General features: G+C 67.7%; 7 non-coding genes across 7 annotated transcripts; all 7 read left to right on the top strand.

Moving 5' to 3' along the window:
• Positions 1 to 34: 34 nt before the first annotated feature.
• On the top strand, positions 35 to 153 carry LOC141412086 (5S ribosomal RNA). Its single transcript, XR_012436925.1, has one exon. It is a non-coding gene; the product is annotated as a 5S ribosomal RNA (ribosomal RNA).
• A 2,151-nt stretch (positions 154 to 2,304) lies between these two features.
• On the top strand, positions 2,305 to 2,423 carry LOC141412087 (5S ribosomal RNA). The gene has a single exon (XR_012436926.1). It is a non-coding gene; the product is annotated as a 5S ribosomal RNA (ribosomal RNA).
• Positions 2,424 to 4,568: 2,145 nt separating this feature from the next.
• Positions 4,569 to 4,687, top strand: LOC141412088 (5S ribosomal RNA). The gene has a single exon (XR_012436927.1). It is a non-coding gene; the product is annotated as a 5S ribosomal RNA (ribosomal RNA).
• A 2,145-nt stretch (positions 4,688 to 6,832) lies between these two features.
• On the top strand, positions 6,833 to 6,951 carry LOC141412089 (5S ribosomal RNA). The gene has a single exon (XR_012436928.1). It is a non-coding gene; the product is annotated as a 5S ribosomal RNA (ribosomal RNA).
• Positions 6,952 to 9,096: 2,145 nt separating this feature from the next.
• On the top strand, positions 9,097 to 9,215 carry LOC141412090 (5S ribosomal RNA). Its single transcript, XR_012436929.1, has one exon. It is a non-coding gene; the product is annotated as a 5S ribosomal RNA (ribosomal RNA).
• Positions 9,216 to 11,366: 2,151 nt separating this feature from the next.
• LOC141412092 (5S ribosomal RNA) lies at positions 11,367 to 11,485 on the top strand. Its single transcript, XR_012436931.1, has one exon. It is a non-coding gene; the product is annotated as a 5S ribosomal RNA (ribosomal RNA).
• Positions 11,486 to 13,630: 2,145 nt separating this feature from the next.
• Positions 13,631 to 13,749, top strand: LOC141412093 (5S ribosomal RNA). The gene has a single exon (XR_012436932.1). It is a non-coding gene; the product is annotated as a 5S ribosomal RNA (ribosomal RNA).
• The last annotated feature ends 1,146 nt before the right edge of the window (positions 13,750 to 14,895 follow it).

Here is a 14,895-nt window from a genome sequence, read left to right on the forward strand (position 1 = left end):
CAGGCTCTTGGGGCTCCCGGAGGCGGCGGCTAGCGTCTACGGCCATACCACCCTGAACGCGCCCGATCTCGTCTGATCTCGGAAGCTAAGCAGGGTCGGGCCTGGTTAGTACTTGGATGGGAGACCGCCTGGGAATACCGGGTGCTGTAGGCTTTTGCTCCTCCCTCCCTCGCTGCTCCTTTTGTCTTCGGGGACTTCGCCACCACCCCCCCCACCACCACCACCACCCCCAGCACCACCACCACCACCACCACCACAACGACCCACCGTGACCACGACCCCGACCCCGTCCGGGCCACCCGCCAGACCCACGCACACCGAATCCTCACAGCTACGTCCCCGAATCCTCTCCCCTCCCCACACTCTCCTGGGGCGCGCGCCCGCGACACGGGTCACCAGCGAGGTTGGTCCCAGGCCACGTTGGGGACCGCTCCCCAACTGCCCTCCAGGCGGGCGGGGAGGGACGTGCGGAAGCCATGAGAAAGTGGGTCCTGCACCCCAGCGGGCCCCACAGCGGGACGCGCCACACCTGGGCTCGCCACAAGGTGGTGCACTGGGTCCAGGGCAAGACGCCAGGGGACAGAGAAGCAGGGAGCCTCAGTCGGGTGCTGCTCCACGTCGCGCTCCGTCGCTCAACCCAAGACAGGGCAGCCAGCGCGCGACCTCTACGTGGGATCCCGCCTCCCACGGCAGAGCCTGCGGTCACAGGGACAGAGGGCGCAGGCCGCCAGAGCTCCGGATGCCAGCGGCAGCTCCCCGTCCCGCTCAAAGGGAGGGAGGGCCGCCGCTGGCGCCCAGTCGCCTGTGCCACCCTCCGGGTCTCAAAGCACTCCTCAGTCAGCTCAAGGACCGGGGCCACCTGGCCTTCGGGGTCACATGGGCTTGGGCACGACGGAAGGGACCGCTTGCCCCCGTGGAACAGACATTCTCCCCGTGGACAACCTCAGGTGCCGGGACCCTCTGCTCCGCCTTGGAAAACCCACCTTCTGCAATGTATGCCCAACGCAATCAGGCCGAGCAGATTGACCCCCTCGGCCCGGCCCCAGTGTGTGATGGGGCTCTGTGCGTGAGGGCTTGCTCTTCCCCACCTACACCAGGCACGGCATCTAACACACACACACACACACACACACACACACACCACGCAGAGACACCCAGACCACGCACGCACGCACGGGGACGCACCCTCCTCTCCCCCACCCCACACACGAGCAGCCGAAGGACAAGAGGGTATGGCTGGGGCCTGAGCGGGAACAAGCGAAGCCTTGGTTTGCGGCCCCTCGGCCAACTGCATCAGGATTTTTGTCTGGGCTCGGAGGCCAGAGGATCTCTGCCATTTGCTAGCAGGGCCAGGGATGGCAGGAGGGTGGGTACGGGGCTCAGCCAGGGCCAGTTCTGCTGGCACGATCCTGTAGCACGTGGCCGCGTAGCACGGGGCCGGGTCTGAAGGAGGCCAAGCAGGGGCACAAGACCCAGCAGCGGCACAGGGAAGAGGCCCAGGGCACCCAGGAGCAGACGAGACCCGGGAGTCGTGCGTGCTTGGCGTGGCCGCGGGCCCCGTGACGCCCGAGGACTCGAGTGCTCAGCCCCGTGTAGTGGCCGCGAAGGCCTGCCTGGGAGAAACGCCCCGGGAGGCCGGCAGGAACCCGGGATCGGAAGGGATGTGGAGGGGCCCCGGGTCGGAGGAGATGGCTTTGGCTGTGTTTGGTTTTGTTTCTTCTTCCCAAGATCCCGGGTGTGAAAGGGGCCAGAGGTGAAGTCCTGGGCTGGAAAGCCTCACGATTCAGCCCCGCAGCCCCAGGCCCTGAGTGTGGAGGAGGGCGGAGCGGGTCGGCGAAGGGCGCGGCTGCCGTTTTCCTGATGGGCTGGAGGGGCAGTGGCGCTTTCCGGACGAAGAGGACCGGAAGGGTCCCCGAGACCTCCGCTGGGAGCCACGCACCCATCCAAGGATACGGCTCCAGGAGGCGACGGAGGAGGGCGGCTGCTTGCCCTGGCCCGAGCTGTGCGTCCCCCGCCTTGGCCACAGCAGTGGACATTCCCAGAAGAACAAGCGCCCGAGAGCACTGAGAAATTTTCCCCCGAGAAAACTTGACCCTCGTCCTGGCAGCAGGACACCTCGGGAAGAAAGCCACCCAGCGGCCACCTGGGCGAGACCGGCTGCCCGAGCAGGCGCGCGGGGCCTCTGGCCGCTGGCCCCGGGCTGCCAGCCCCCACCCGGACTCCCAGCCGTGCCAGGAGAGCAGCGTGGAGACGCACGCCGGGGCCCTCGGCAGGCTCTTGGGGCTCCCGGAGGCGGCGGCTAGCGTCTACGGCCATACCACCCTGAACGCGCCCGATCTCGTCTGATCTCGGAAGCTAAGCAGGGTCGGGCCTGGTTAGTACTTGGATGGGAGACCGCCTGGGAATACCGGGTGCTGTAGGCTTTTGCTCCTCCCTCCCTCGCTGCTCCTTTTGTCTTCGGGGACTTCGCCACCACCCCCCCCACCACCACCACCACCCCCAGCACCACCACCACCACCACCACCACAACGACCCACCGTGACCACGACCCCGACCCCGTCCGGGCCACCCGCCAGACCCACGCACACCGAATCCTCACAGCTACGTCCCCGAATCCTCTCCCCTCCCCACACTCTCCTGGGGCGCACGCCCGCGACACGGGTCACCAGCGAGGTTGGTCCCAGGCCACGTTGGGGACCGCTCCCCAACTGCCCTCCAGGCGGGCGGGGAGGGACGTGCGGAAGCCATGAGAAAGTGGGTCCTGCACCCCAGCGGGCCCCACAGTGGGATGCGCCACACCTGGGCTCGCCACAAGGTGGTGCACTGGGTCCAGGGCAAGACGCCAGGGGACAGAGAAGCAGGGAGCCTCAGTCGGGTGCTGCTCCACGTCGCGCTCCGTCGCTCAACCCAAGACAGGGCAGCCAGCGCGCGACCTCTACGTGGGATCCCGCCTCCCACGGCAGAGCCTGCGGTCACAGGGACAGAGGGCGCAGGCCGCCAGAGCTCCGGATGCCAGCGGCAGCTCCCCGTCCCGCTCAAAGGGAGGGAGGGCCGCCGCTGGCGCCCAGTCGCCTGTGCCACCCTCCGGGTCTCAAAGCACTCCTCAGTCAGCTCAAGGACCGGGGCCACCTGGCCTTCGGGGTCACATGGGCTTGGGCACGACGGAAGGGACCGCTTGCCCCCGTGGAACAGACATTCTCCCCGTGGACAACCTCAGGTGCCGGGACCCTCTGCTCCGCCTTGGAAAACCCACCTTCTGCAATGTATGCCCAACGCAATCAGGCCGAGCAGATTGACCCCCTCGGCCCGGCCCCAGTGTGTGATGGGGCTCTGTGCGTGAGGGCTTGCTCTTCCCCACCTACACCAGGCACGGCATCTAACACACACACACACACACACACACACCACGCAGAGACACCCAGACCACGCACGCACGCACGGGGACGCACCCTCCTCTCCCCCACCCCACACACGAGCAGCCGAAGGACAAGAGGGTATGGCTGGGGCCTGAGCGGGAACAAGCGAAGCCTTGGTTTGCGGCCCCTCGGCCAACTGCATCAGGATTTTTGTCTGGGCTCGGAGGCCAGAGGATCTCTGCCATTTGCTAGCAGGGCCAGGGATGGCAGGAGGGTGGGTACGGGGCTCAGCCAGGGCCAGTTCTGCTGGCACGATCCTGTAGCACGTGGCCGCGTAGCACGGGGCCGGGTCTGAAGGAGGCCAAGCAGGGGCACAAGACCCAGCAGCGGCACAGGGAAGAGGCCCAGGGCACCCAGGAGCAGACGAGACCCGGGAGTCGTGCGTGCTTGGCGTGGCCGCGGGCCCCGTGACGCCCGAGGACTCGAGTGCTCAGCCCCGTGTAGTGGCCGCGAAGGCCTGCCTGGGAGAAACGCCCCGGGAGGCCGGCAGGAACCCGGGATCGGAAGGGATGTGGAGGGGCCCCGGGTCGGAGGAGATGGCTTTGGCTGTGTTTGGTTTTGTTTCTTCTTCCCAAGATCCCGGGTGTGAAAGGGGCCAGAGGTGAAGTCCTGGGCTGGAAAGCCTCACGATTCAGCCCCGCAGCCCCAGGCCCTGAGTGTGGAGGAGGGCGGAGCGGGTCGGCGAAGGGCGCGGCTGCCGTTTTCCTGATGGGCTGGAGGGGCAGTGGCGCTTTCCGGACGAAGAGGACCGGAAGGGTCCCCGAGACCTCCGCTGGGAGCCACGCACCCACCCAAGGATACGGCTCCAGGAGGCGACGGAGGAGGGCGGCTGCTTGCCCTGGCCCGAGCTGTGCGTCCCCCGCCTTGGCCACAGCAGTGGACATTCCCAGAAGAACAAGCGCCCGAGAGCACTGAGAAATTTTCCCCCGAGAAAACTTGACCCTCGTCCTGGCAGCAGGACACCTCGGGAAGAAAGCCACCCAGCGGCCACCTGGGCGAGACCGGCTGCCCGAGCAGGCGCGCGGGGCCTCTGGCCGCTGGCCCCGGGCTGCCAGCCCCCACCCGGACTCCCAGCCGTGCCAGGAGAGCAGCGTGGAGACGCACGCCGGGGCCCTCGGCAGGCTCTTGGGGCTCCCGGAGGCGGCGGCTAGCGTCTACGGCCATACCACCCTGAACGCGCCCGATCTCGTCTGATCTCGGAAGCTAAGCAGGGTCGGGCCTGGTTAGTACTTGGATGGGAGACCGCCTGGGAATACCGGGTGCTGTAGGCTTTTGCTCCTCCCTCCCTCGCTGCTCCTTTTGTCTTCGGGGACTTCGCCACCACCCCCCCCACCACCACCACCACCCCCAGCACCACCACCACCACCACCACCACAACGACCCACCGTGACCACGACCCCGACCCCGTCCGGGCCACCCGCCAGACCCACGCACACCGAATCCTCACAGCTACGTCCCCGAATCCTCTCCCCTCCCCACACTCTCCTGGGGCGCGCGCCCGCGACACGGGTCACCAGCGAGGTTGGTCCCAGGCCACGTTGGGGACCGCTCCCCAACTGCCCTCCAGGCGGGCGGGGAGGGACGTGCGGAAGCCATGAGAAAGTGGGTCCTGCACCCCAGCGGGCCCCACAGCGGGACGCGCCACACCTGGGCTCGCCACAAGGTGGTGCACTGGGTCCAGGGCAAGACGCCAGGGGACAGAGAAGCAGGGAGCCTCAGTCGGGTGCTGCTCCACGTCACGCTCCGTCGCTCAACCCAAGACAGGGCAGCCAGCGCGCGACCTCTACGTGGGATCCCGCCTCCCACGGCAGAGCCTGCGGTCACAGGGACAGAGGGCGCAGGCCGCCAGAGCTCCGGATGCCAGCGGCAGCTCCCCGTCCCGCTCAAAGGGAGGGAGGGCCGCCGCTGGCGCCCAGTCGCCTGTGCCACCCTCCGGGTCTCAAAGCACTCCTCAGTCAGCTCAAGGACCGGGGCCACCTGGCCTTCGGGGTCACATGGGCTTGGGCACGACGGAAGGGACCGCTTGCCCCCGTGGAACAGACATTCTCCCCGTGGACAACCTCAGGTGCCGGGACCCTCTGCTCCGCCTTGGAAAACCCACCTTCTGCAATGTATGCCCAACGCAATCAGGCCGAGCAGATTGACCCCCTCGGCCCGGCCCCAGTGTGTGATGGGGCTCTGTGCGTGAGGGCTTGCTCTTCCCCACCTACACCAGGCACGGCATCTAACACACACACACACACACACACACACCACGCAGAGACACCCAGACCACGCACGCACGCACGGGGACGCACCCTCCTCTCCCCCACCCCACACACGAGCAGCCGAAGGACAAGAGGGTATGGCTGGGGCCTGAGCGGGAACAAGCGAAGCCTTGGTTTGCGGCCCCTCGGCCAACTGCATCAGGATTTTTGTCTGGGCTCGGAGGCCAGAGGATCTCTGCCATTTGCTAGCAGGGCCAGGGATGGCAGGAGGGTGGGTACGGGGCTCAGCCAGGGCCAGTTCTGCTGGCACGATCCTGTAGCACGTGGCCGCGTAGCACGGGGCCGGGTCTGAAGGAGGCCAAGCAGGGGCACAAGACCCAGCAGCGGCACAGGGAAGAGGCCCAGGGCACCCAGGAGCAGACGAGACCCGGGAGTCGTGCGTGCTTGGCGTGGCCGCGGGCCCCGTGACGCCCGAGGACTCGAGTGCTCAGCCCCGTGTAGTGGCCGCGAAGGCCTGCCTGGGAGAAACGCCCCGGGAGGCCGGCAGGAACCCGGGATCGGAAGGGATGTGGAGGGGCCCCGGGTCGGAGGAGATGGCTTTGGCTGTGTTTGGTTTTGTTTCTTCTTCCCAAGATCCCGGGTGTGAAAGGGGCCAGAGGTGAAGTCCTGGGCTGGAAAGCCTCACGATTCAGCCCCGCAGCCCCAGGCCCTGAGTGTGGAGGAGGGCGGAGCGGGTCGGCGAAGGGCGCGGCTGCCGTTTTCCTGATGGGCTGGAGGGGCAGTGGCGCTTTCCGGACGAAGAGGACCGGAAGGGTCCCCGAGACCTCCGCTGGGAGCCACGCACCCACCCAAGGATACGGCTCCAGGAGGCGACGGAGGAGGGCGGCTGCTTGCCCTGGCCCGAGCTGTGCGTCCCCCGCCTTGGCCACAGCAGTGGACATTCCCAGAAGAACAAGCGCCCGAGAGCACTGAGAAATTTTCCCCCGAGAAAACTTGACCCTCGTCCTGGCAGCAGGACACCTCGGGAAGAAAGCCACCCAGCGGCCACCTGGGCGAGACCGGCTGCCCGAGCAGGCGCGCGGGGCCTCTGGCCGCTGGCCCCGGGCTGCCAGCCCCCACCCGGACTCCCAGCCGTGCCAGGAGAGCAGCGTGGAGACGCACGCCGGGGCCCTCGGCAGGCTCTTGGGGCTCCCGGAGGCGGCGGCTAGCGTCTACGGCCATACCACCCTGAACGCGCCCGATCTCGTCTGATCTCGGAAGCTAAGCAGGGTCGGGCCTGGTTAGTACTTGGATGGGAGACCGCCTGGGAATACCGGGTGCTGTAGGCTTTTGCTCCTCCCTCCCTCGCTGCTCCTTTTGTCTTCGGGGACTTCGCCACCACCCCCCCCACCACCACCACCACCCCCAGCACCACCACCACCACCACCACCACAACGACCCACCGTGACCACGACCCCGACCCCGTCCGGGCCACCCGCCAGACCCACGCACACCGAATCCTCACAGCTACGTCCCCGAATCCTCTCCCCTCCCCACACTCTCCTGGGGCGCGCGCCCGCGACACGGGTCACCAGCGAGGTTGGTCCCAGGCCACGTTGGGGACCGCTCCCCAACTGCCCTCCAGGCGGGCGGGGAGGGACGTGCGGAAGCCATGAGAAAGTGGGTCCTGCACCCCAGCGGGCCCCACAGCGGGACGCGCCACACCTGGGCTCGCCACAAGGTGGTGCACTGGGTCCAGGGCAAGACGCCAGGGGACAGAGAAGCAGGGAGCCTCAGTCGGGTGCTGCTCCACGTCACGCTCCGTCGCTCAACCCAAGACAGGGCAGCCAGCGCGCGACCTCTACGTGGGATCCCGCCTCCCACGGCAGAGCCTGCGGTCACAGGGACAGAGGGCGCAGGCCGCCAGAGCTCCGGATGCCAGCGGCAGCTCCCCGTCCCGCTCAAAGGGAGGGAGGGCCGCCGCTGGCGCCCAGTCGCCTGTGCCACCCTCCGGGTCTCAAAGCACTCCTCAGTCAGCTCAAGGACCGGGGCCACCTGGCCTTCGGGGTCACATGGGCTTGGGCACGACGGAAGGGACCGCTTGCCCCCGTGGAACAGACATTCTCCCCGTGGACAACCTCAGGTGCCGGGACCCTCTGCTCCGCCTTGGAAAACCCACCTTCTGCAATGTATGCCCAACGCAATCAGGCCGAGCAGATTGACCCCCTCGGCCCGGCCCCAGTGTGTGATGGGGCTCTGTGCGTGAGGGCTTGCTCTTCCCCACCTACACCAGGCACGGCATCTAACACACACACACACACACACACACACCACGCAGAGACACCCAGACCACGCACGCACGCACGGGGACGCACCCTCCTCTCCCCCACCCCACACACGAGCAGCCGAAGGACAAGAGGGTATGGCTGGGGCCTGAGCGGGAACAAGCGAAGCCTTGGTTTGCGGCCCCTCGGCCAACTGCATCAGGATTTTTGTCTGGGCTCGGAGGCCAGAGGATCTCTGCCATTTGCTAGCAGGGCCAGGGATGGCAGGAGGGTGGGTACGGGGCTCAGCCAGGGCCAGTTCTGCTGGCACGATCCTGTAGCACGTGGCCGCGTAGCACGGGGCCGGGTCTGAAGGAGGCCAAGCAGGGGCACAAGACCCAGCAGCGGCACAGGGAAGAGGCCCAGGGCACCCAGGAGCAGACGAGACCCGGGAGTCGTGCGTGCTTGGCGTGGCCGCGGGCCCCGTGACGCCCGAGGACTCGAGTGCTCAGCCCCGTGTAGTGGCCGCGAAGGCCTGCCTGGGAGAAACGCCCCGGGAGGCCGGCAGGAACCCGGGATCGGAAGGGATGTGGAGGGGCCCCGGGTCGGAGGAGATGGCTTTGGCTGTGTTTGGTTTTGTTTCTTCTTCCCAAGATCCCGGGTGTGAAAGGGGCCAGAGGTGAAGTCCTGGGCTGGAAAGCCTCACGATTCAGCCCCGCAGCCCCAGGCCCTGAGTGTGGAGGAGGGCGGAGCGGGTCGGCGAAGGGCGCGGCTGCCGTTTTCCTGATGGGCTGGAGGGGCAGTGGCGCTTTCCGGACGAAGAGGACCGGAAGGGTCCCCGAGACCTCCGCTGGGAGCCACGCACCCACCCAAGGATACGGCTCCAGGAGGCGACGGAGGAGGGCGGCTGCTTGCCCTGGCCCGAGCTGTGCGTCCCCCGCCTTGGCCACAGCAGTGGACATTCCCAGAAGAACAAGCGCCCGAGAGCACTGAGAAATTTTCCCCCGAGAAAACTTGACCCTCGTCCTGGCAGCAGGACACCTCGGGAAGAAAGCCACCCAGCGGCCACCTGGGCGAGACCGGCTGCCCGAGCAGGCGCGCGGGGCCTCTGGCCGCTGGCCCCGGGCTGCCAGCCCCCACCCGGACTCCCAGCCGTGCCAGGAGAGCAGCGTGGAGACGCACGCCGGGGCCCTCGGCAGGCTCTTGGGGCTCCCGGAGGCGGCGGCTAGCGTCTACGGCCATACCACCCTGAACGCGCCCGATCTCGTCTGATCTCGGAAGCTAAGCAGGGTCGGGCCTGGTTAGTACTTGGATGGGAGACCGCCTGGGAATACCGGGTGCTGTAGGCTTTTGCTCCTCCCTCCCTCGCTGCTCCTTTTGTCTTCGGGGACTTCGCCACCACCCCCCCCACCACCACCACCACCCCCAGCACCACCACCACCACCACCACCACAACGACCCACCGTGACCACGACCCCGACCCCGTCCGGGCCACCCGCCAGACCCACGCACACCGAATCCTCACAGCTACGTCCCCGAATCCTCTCCCCTCCCCACACTCTCCTGGGGCGCGCGCCCGCGACACGGGTCACCAGCGAGGTTGGTCCCAGGCCACGTTGGGGACCGCTCCCCAACTGCCCTCCAGGCGGGCGGGGAGGGACGTGCGGAAGCCATGAGAAAGTGGGTCCTGCACCCCAGCGGGCCCCACAGCGGGACGCGCCACACCTGGGCTCGCCACAAGGTGGTGCACTGGGTCCAGGGCAAGACGCCAGGGGACAGAGAAGCAGGGAGCCTCAGTCGGGTGCTGCTCCACGTCGCGCTCCGTCGCTCAACCCAAGACAGGGCAGCCAGCGCGCGACCTCTACGTGGGATCCCGCCTCCCACGGCAGAGCCTGCGGTCACAGGGACAGAGGGCGCAGGCCGCCAGAGCTCCGGATGCCAGCGGCAGCTCCCCGTCCCGCTCAAAGGGAGGGAGGGCCGCCGCTGGCGCCCAGTCGCCTGTGCCACCCTCCGGGTCTCAAAGCACTCCTCAGTCAGCTCAAGGACCGGGGCCACCTGGCCTTCGGGGTCACATGGGCTTGGGCACGACGGAAGGGACCGCTTGCCCCCGTGGAACAGACATTCTCCCCGTGGACAACCTCAGGTGCCGGGACCCTCTGCTCCGCCTTGGAAAACCCACCTTCTGCAATGTATGCCCAACGCAATCAGGCCGAGCAGATTGACCCCCTCGGCCCGGCCCCAGTGTGTGATGGGGCTCTGTGCGTGAGGGCTTGCTCTTCCCCACCTACACCAGGCACGGCATCTAACACACACACACACACACACACACACACACACCACGCAGAGACACCCAGACCACGCACGCACGCACGGGGACGCACCCTCCTCTCCCCCACCCCACACACGAGCAGCCGAAGGACAAGAGGGTATGGCTGGGGCCTGAGCGGGAACAAGCGAAGCCTTGGTTTGCGGCCCCTCGGCCAACTGCATCAGGATTTTTGTCTGGGCTCGGAGGCCAGAGGATCTCTGCCATTTGCTAGCAGGGCCAGGGATGGCAGGAGGGTGGGTACGGGGCTCAGCCAGGGCCAGTTCTGCTGGCACGATCCTGTAGCACGTGGCCGCGTAGCACGGGGCCGGGTCTGAAGGAGGCCAAGCAGGGGCACAAGACCCAGCAGCGGCACAGGGAAGAGGCCCAGGGCACCCAGGAGCAGACGAGACCCGGGAGTCGTGCGTGCTTGGCGTGGCCGCGGGCCCCGTGACGCCCGAGGACTCGAGTGCTCAGCCCCGTGTAGTGGCCGCGAAGGCCTGCCTGGGAGAAACGCCCCGGGAGGCCGGCAGGAACCCGGGATCGGAAGGGATGTGGAGGGGCCCCGGGTCGGAGGAGATGGCTTTGGCTGTGTTTGGTTTTGTTTCTTCTTCCCAAGATCCCGGGTGTGAAAGGGGCCAGAGGTGAAGTCCTGGGCTGGAAAGCCTCACGATTCAGCCCCGCAGCCCCAGGCCCTGAGTGTGGAGGAGGGCGGAGCGGGTCGGCGAAGGGCGCGGCTGCCGTTTTCCTGATGGGCTGGAGGGGCAGTGGCACTTTCCGGACGAAGAGGACCGGAAGGGTCCCCGAGACCTCCGCTGGGAGCCACGCACCCATCCAAGGATACGGCTCCAGGAGGCGACGGAGGAGGGCGGCTGCTTGCCCTGGCCCGAGCTGTGCGTCCCCCGCCTTGGCCACAGCAGTGGACATTCCCAGAAGAACAAGCGCCCGAGAGCACTGAGAAATTTTCCCCCGAGAAAACTTGACCCTCGTCCTGGCAGCAGGACACCTCGGGAAGAAAGCCACCCAGCGGCCACCTGGGCGAGACCGGCTGCCCGAGCAGGCGCGCGGGGCCTCTGGCCGCTGGCCCCGGGCTGCCAGCCCCCACCCGGACTCCCAGCCGTGCCAGGAGAGCAGCGTGGAGACGCACGCCGGGGCCCTCGGCAGGCTCTTGGGGCTCCCGGAGGCGGCGGCTAGCGTCTACGGCCATACCACCCTGAACGCGCCCGATCTCGTCTGATCTCGGAAGCTAAGCAGGGTCGGGCCTGGTTAGTACTTGGATGGGAGACCGCCTGGGAATACCGGGTGCTGTAGGCTTTTGCTCCTCCCTCCCTCGCTGCTCCTTTTGTCTTCGGGGACTTCGCCACCACCCCCCCCACCACCACCACCACCCCCAGCACCACCACCACCACCACCACCACAACGACCCACCGTGACCACGACCCCGACCCCGTCCGGGCCACCCGCCAGACCCACGCACACCGAATCCTCACAGCTACGTCCCCGAATCCTCTCCCCTCCCCACACTCTCCTGGGGCGCGCGCCCGCGACACGGGTCACCAGCGAGGTTGGTCCCAGGCCACGTTGGGGACCGCTCCCCAACTGCCCTCCAGGCGGGCGGGGAGGGACGTGCGGAAGCCATGAGAAAGTGGGTCCTGCACCCCAGCGGGCCCCACAGCGGGATGCGCCACACCTGGGCTCGCCACAAGGTGGTGCACTGGGTCCAGGGCAAGACGCCAGGGGACAGAGAAGCAGGGAGCCTCAGTCGGGTGCTGCTCCACGTCGCGCTCCGTCGCTCAACCCAAGACAGGGCAGCCAGCGCGCGACCTCTACGTGGGATCCCGCCTCCCACGGCAGAGCCTGCGGTCACAGGGACAGAGGGCGCAGGCCGCCAGAGCTCCGGATGCCAGCGGCAGCTCCCCGTCCCGCTCAAAGGGAGGGAGGGCCGCCGCTGGCGCCCAGTCGCCTGTGCCACCCTCCGGGTCTCAAAGCACTCCTCAGTCAGCTCAAGGACCGGGGCCACCTGGCCTTCGGGGTCACATGGGCTTGGGCACGACGGAAGGGACCGCTTGCCCCCGTGGAACAGACATTCTCCCCGTGGACAACCTCAGGTGCCGGGACCCTCTGCTCCGCCTTGGAAAACCCACCTTCTGCAATGTATGCCCAACGCAATCAGGCCGAGCAGATTGACCCCCTCGGCCCGGCCCCAGTGTGTGATGGGGCTCTGTGCGTGAGGGCTTGCTCTTCCCCACCTACACCAGGCACGGCATCTAACACACACACACACACACACACACACCACGCAGAGACACCCAGACCACGCACGCACGCACGGGGACGCACCCTCCTCTCCCCCACCCCACACACGAGCAGCCGAAGGACAAGAGGGTATGGCTGGGGCCTGAGCGGGAACAAGCGAAGCCTTGGTTTGCGGCCCCTCGGCCAACTGCATCAGGATTTTTGTCTGGGCTCGGAGGCCAGAGGATCTCTGCCATTTGCTAGCAGGGCCAGGGATGGCAGGAGGGTGGGTACGGGGCTCAGCCAGGGCCAGTTCTGCTGGCACGATCCTGTAGCACGTGGCCGCGTAGCACGGGGCCGGGTCTGAAGGAGGCCAAGCAGGGGCACAAGACCCAGCAGCGGCACAGGGAAGAGGCCCAGGGCACCCAGGAGCAGACGAGACCCGGGAGTCGTGCGTGCTTGGCGTGGCCGCGGGCCCCGTGACGCCCGAGGACTCGAGTGCTCAGCCCCGTGTAGTGGCCGCGAAGGCCTGCCTGGGAGAAACGCCCCGGGAGGCCGGCAGGAACCCGGGATCGGAAGGGATGTGGAGGGGCCCCGGGTCGGAGGAGATGGCTTTGGCTGTGTTTGGTTTTGTTTCTTCTTCCCAAGATCCCGGGTGTGAAAGGGGCCAGAGGTGAAGTCCTGGGCTGGAAAGCCTCACGATTCAGCCCCGCAGCCCCAGGCCCTGAGTGTGGAGGAGGGCGGAGCGGGTCGGCGAAGGGCGCGGCTGCCGTTTTCCTGATGGGCTGGAGGGGCAGTGGCGCTTTCCGGACGAAGAGGACCGGAAGGGTCCCCGAGACCTCCGCTGGGAGCCACGCACCCACCCAAGGATACGGCTCCAGGAGGCGACGGAGGAGGGCGGCTGCTTGCCCTGGCCCGAGCTGTGCGTCCCCCGCCTTGGCCACAGCAGTGGACATTCCCAGAAGAACAAGCGCCCGAGAGCACTGAGAAATTTTCCCCCGAGAAAACTTGACCCTCGTCCTGGCAGCAGGACACCTCGGGAAGAAAGCCACCCAGCGGCCACCTGGGCGAGACCGGCTGCCCGAGCAGGCGCGCGGGGCCTCTGGCCGCTGGCCCCGGGCTGCCAGCCCCCACCCGGACTCCCAGCCGTGCCAGGAGAGCAGCGTGGAGACGCACGCCGGGGCCCTCGGCAGGCTCTTGGGGCTCCCGGAGGCGGCGGCTAGCGTCTACGGCCATACCACCCTGAACGCGCCCGATCTCGTCTGATCTCGGAAGCTAAGCAGGGTCGGGCCTGGTTAGTACTTGGATGGGAGACCGCCTGGGAATACCGGGTGCTGTAGGCTTTTGCTCCTCCCTCCCTCGCTGCTCCTTTTGTCTTCGGGGACTTCGCCACCACCCCCCCCACCACCACCACCACCCCCAGCACCACCACCACCACCACCACCACAACGACCCACCGTGACCACGACCCCGACCCCGTCCGGGCCACCCGCCAGACCCACGCACACCGAATCCTCACAGCTACGTCCCCGAATCCTCTCCCCTCCCCACACTCTCCTGGGGCGCGCGCCCGCGACACGGGTCACCAGCGAGGTTGGTCCCAGGCCACGTTGGGGACCGCTCCCCAACTGCCCTCCAGGCGGGCGGGGAGGGACGTGCGGAAGCCATGAGAAAGTGGGTCCTGCACCCCAGCGGGCCCCACAGCGGGACGCGCCACACCTGGGCTCGCCACAAGGTGGTGCACTGGGTCCAGGGCAAGACGCCAGGGGACAGAGAAGCAGGGAGCCTCAGTCGGGTGCTGCTCCACGTCGCGCTCCGTCGCTCAACCCAAGACAGGGCAGCCAGCGCGCGACCTCTACGTGGGATCCCGCCTCCCACGGCAGAGCCTGCGGTCACAGGGACAGAGGGCGCAGGCCGCCAGAGCTCCGGATGCCAGCGGCAGCTCCCCGTCCCGCTCAAAGGGAGGGAGGGCCGCCGCTGGCGCCCAGTCGCCTGTGCCACCCTCCGGGTCTCAAAGCACTCCTCAGTCAGCTCAAGGACCGGGGCCACCTGGCCTTCGGGGTCACATGGGCTTGGGCACGACGGAAGGGACCGCTTGCCCCCGTGGAACAGACATTCTCCCCGTGGACAACCTCAGGTGCCGGGACCCTCTGCTCCGCCTTGGAAAACCCACCTTCTGCAATGTATGCCCAACGCAATCAGGCCGAGCAGATTGACCCCCTCGGCCCGGCCCCAGTGTGTGATGGGGCTCTGTGCGTGAGGGCTTGCTCTTCCCCACCTACACCAGGCACGGCATCTAACACACACACACACACACACACACACACACACCACGCAGAGACACCCAGACCACGCACGCACGCACGGGGACGCACCCTCCTCTCCCCCACCCCACACACGAGCAGCCGAAGGACAAGAGGGTATGGCTGGGGCCTGAGCGGGAACAAGCGAAGCCTTGGTTTGCGGCCCCTCGGCCAACTGCATCAGGA

Source organism: Castor canadensis, chromosome 10, assembly GCF_047511655.1.
Source record: "Castor canadensis chromosome 10, mCasCan1.hap1v2, whole genome shotgun sequence".
NCBI lineage: Eukaryota > Metazoa > Chordata > Mammalia > Rodentia > Castoridae > Castor > Castor canadensis.